At 49.7% G+C, this 4,027-nt stretch overlaps 1 pseudogene across 1 annotated transcript; it reads right to left on the reverse strand.

The window, feature by feature from the left end:
- Positions 1 to 577: 577 nt before the first annotated feature.
- Positions 578 to 2,906, reverse strand: LOC109940981 (zinc finger protein CONSTANS-LIKE pseudogene; annotated as a pseudogene). The gene is made up of 3 exons (NR_157363.1): positions 1,685 to 2,906; positions 1,257 to 1,567; positions 578 to 1,143 (listed from the first exon to the last, which is right to left on the reverse strand). The product of NR_157363.1 is annotated as a zinc finger protein CONSTANS-LIKE pseudogene (transcript).
- Between the last annotated feature and the right edge of the window lie 1,121 nt (positions 2,907 to 4,027).

The raw sequence follows: 4,027 nt of genomic DNA on the forward strand, positions 1-4,027 counted from the left end.
TCAAACTCATTTAAATATACTAGAGTATATATTAGTTCATTAGCTGTCTTAATTATATAAGCCACACATGAAGCTTTCAACTTGTGCTTACTCGAAGCCCTATCATGCTCATTTTGATTTGATGCCATATCCACACAATTTTTGAATTCCTGATTTTTCTAAACTTAGTGACTAGGATAATAAAATTACTTGGAAGAATATTGGTAAAGATTCAACCTGATTAGGGGAAGCGAGTTCTGTTGATGAGTTTAAGGTTTGCATATCTCAATTAGCCCATGACATCATTTGGAAAAGAAGTTTTATATGCACTTCTTTTCTGGTACTAACGAGGTTAGACTTTCGTATATGACAACAACGTGCGTGGTCATTGTTGCCTACATTAAAGTTAAGAGAAACAAAAAATATATATACTTCAATGTCTGTATTGGTGAAAAAGATAGCAAGTATTAAAGCCGATTGTTTAAACTGTTGCAGCTGTAATCTATAAAGACAAAAATAATGTAAAAACAGTAGAAAGCGGTACAGATTAGCAATGATTATCGTATGAGCGACTGGAGGTCCTAATGATGGAGTTGCATGAATAACAAATTTGACTAGAAACTAATGTGTCGTTTGATTCACGAAATACAACTTAAATAATAATGGTAATGATTCACTCTCGAATACCGGCAGTAACAAGTTCGAATAAGCCGGTATCTATTTCTAGTATATTATTAATTATAATTAAACCTAAACAAATATAATTTAACAATATCGGTTATCTATTACATTACCAAACGACATCTAACTTAGCGAGTTCTCCACGTAAACACACGCTTCCAATCGATCGGGGTGAAACTTGCATTGGTGGTGGAGCCGTGTTTTATTAAACGAATGAGGAAAGAGTAGACAACCGTCTCTAATCAACGTAGACTAGTACGCATCGACACGTGCGAGCAGCGAGCTGCAACACCAACCAAAATACCAAACCTAACCACCCACGTGAAACACACGCACGGTCCCCCTACCAGCTCGTTGCCGTTGGCATGGCGTGAGCGCCCGCACGCGTCTCAGACCTCGCCGGACTTGGCGAACCGCCCCTTGATCCGCATCCGGCCGTCGGCGCGGGCCTTGCGCGACTCGTACCGGATCTGCTTGTCGAACCTGCGCGCGAGAAGCGAGCGGCATCAGAACGCGCGTACCGTACCGTACGTGGCGACGAGCGAGGACGACGACGGTGGTGCATGTGTACTAGTGAGCCTGGCTCGATCCCTCACCTCCTGTTCTTCCGCTTCTCCTTGTAGCGCGAGATCACCGTGCCGCGGTCGGGGTAGGCCACGTCGTAGCCGCCCTTCGCCGGCGTCGGCGCGGCCAGCTGCGGCCGCGGGGCTGTCTTGCCGCTGCTGTCGACGCCCTCGTCCCCGCCGTGGCTGAGGGTGACGACGACGCTGGCGGGGCAGATCTCTGACATCTCCACGAACGAGGACAGACACGGCTCGGCCAGAGCAGCGTCGTTCTCGCGCGCCTTCTCCTCCGTCCGGCACGCGCCGACGTCGCAGCCGGCCGCGATCCACGCTTGCTGCTCCTCCTGTGACCAAATTTAATCAGTATCGACAAAATTGCAATGTTAATTGTGGGTTCAATCAGGGTGAGCAACACTAAGTTAGATAGGTACGTAGAGAAGTGGCTGGACACTGAACCAAACCTCAGTGGAAGGCACTACTGCTGCCGCGATGGCTGCTGCATCATCATGCCAGGCGGTGTCAGCGTCGAGAGCCCCGAAGTCGGCGTACTGTCCAGTAATGGCAGCAAGCTCCGGCGACGGCCATGGAGTAAGCTGCTCCATCTCAGCGCGAGCCGCCGCCTCCGACCTGGCGAGCTCCACCAGCTGGCGGATGACCTCGTCAGCCAGCTCGCCGCCGGAGCTCCGGCTCTCCAAGCGGAGCGTCTGGGGCTCCTCCCACGCGGAGCCGGCGCCCAGGATGGTCGCGAGATCGGCGACCGAGGGGCACCCGGCGTACCCTTCCACCGCGCCACCGTCGTCGCTACTACTGTCGGCGGCGCCACCGCCGTCCCGCTCATCCTTCTCCTCCCCCAAGCGGCAGCTGGCGCAGAGGAAGCCGCCGCGCGTGGCGGGCCGCAGCGGCAGCGGCTGCGCGGCACCCGGCGCAGAGCGGCGCCCGGGCGTGGCGAGTGGACACGGTGTTGGCGCCGTGCACGTGGCGGTCGCACGGCAGGCACAGCCTCGCGGAGTCGGCCCGGCAGTACACCACCGCCGGCATGCCCGTGCAGGAGTCGCACGCCGGCGCCGCCTCCTTGCCGCCGGCTGCGTCCGCGGCGGACATGGCTTCCACCTGCGACAAGACAAGACCCGGGGAGGATCTGGCACCGCACAGGATTGATGGTGCGAGGCGACGATGGAGGCGTACAGGTAGTACAGCCTCGCACGATCTCCACCGTCGCCCGTCGCTACTACTGGGCGACAGGCCTGACGGCCTCTATGAGTGAGTGAGCGAGTGATGATGGATCCTTGTCTAGCAAAACTACAAACAACTACCAGGATTGTTTGGTTTTAAATCCGCGATCAATGAATGGACCCGCGACGACGACGACAAGCCTCGATCATCCATGGTAACAGTGACTCGCAGCTTCGTGTTTGAGAGCACCGGGAGATGCACAAACCAAACACAAGATGATGGGCCCAGAGCGGCAGTGGCACGAATTGACGAATACACTCCCTACCAGAATCCTCATAAATTCCAAGGCCGCCGAAATTATGCCCAGCCAGCCAGCCAGGAAGGACAGACAGGTCCCTCCCGTCCATCTCACCAGGGTTGCTAGCTCCCATGAATCATGATGCCTGCGTGCGGCGTGCCACTAGTAATAATGACAAGAGAGTCTCTCTTTTCTCCATCAGCCTGTTTGTATGAAGCACAAAATTAGGAATTAAAATTAATTTTCCTAAATTCTATTGAGTGGTTGTACACAGAATTAAGATTTGAAATTAGAGACTCAATTCTCTAAAATTGGACTATAACTAGAAACTCTCTCTGCCAATACAGTATTACGTGAAATTAAACCACACAATTTCAAATTGCAATTTAGCGACATCCAAACAATAGAATTAGAATTACATCTCATTTCAATACCATGACTGATTTGATATTAACCCAATTCAAATCTGTGCTCGCTAATATCGACATCCAAACCGTGCATATCTGTCTTTTCTCTTACTACTAGATTCAGTTCACCCGTAAATCGATTCTGGAGAAGGAAACAAGACAAAATAGCATTCGTGCTGGTAACTTTGAAGAAGCCTTGCAGCTTTGTAAAGCAACTTTGCAGGTTGGGCACCGCGGCATTTGTCAAAGGAAAGCGTGAATCCTTTAGGGTTGATTTGGTAACAAGAGGATACCGGGAGGATTGGAGGGGATTGAGGGGAAAATAAACTAATTTCCCCCTCAATCCCCTCCGATCCTCCCGGGATCCCGGTTCACCAAATCTGCCCTTAGTCTAGTTTGGGATTCGAAAAACCGGAAAGAACTAGAGAGACTAAATTTTTTTTATTCAAAATTAAATAAAAAGGAGATTTGAGCTCATCCAATCCCCTCCAATTTTATGATTTTTAAACTAGCCCTTACTGCATAAGTCCAAAAGCTTACGCAATGCATATTGTCGGATAATTGAATAACAGATGGAACACCATCCCAATTCCCAGACCTCATGAAACGATAAGACCAGTGGTCCGACTCCGACCTAGAAATAATTCCCACATTCTTTTGGTACCAATATAAGTAAATGCTTCTACCGAAATATATTGGCAACATGCACATGGAAGTCTTATGGCACCATAGGAAAAAAAAATATGATGATTACCACATAACCGAAAACTTCCCTCGATTTTGAGATGAAAACAGCAGCATAGAAATGTGTGTGTTCTATGAAATGCAAAAGCAAGGCAACCGGAGTTATCGTTGCCACAGCTTACAAGACTCTGGGTATACCATCAAGATCTAAACTTTTGTCTTGCGGAATTCAAACCACATCT

This window comes from Zea mays, chromosome 7 (assembly GCF_902167145.1).
Source record: "Zea mays cultivar B73 chromosome 7, Zm-B73-REFERENCE-NAM-5.0, whole genome shotgun sequence".
Taxonomy (NCBI): domain Eukaryota; kingdom Viridiplantae; phylum Streptophyta; class Magnoliopsida; order Poales; family Poaceae; genus Zea; species Zea mays.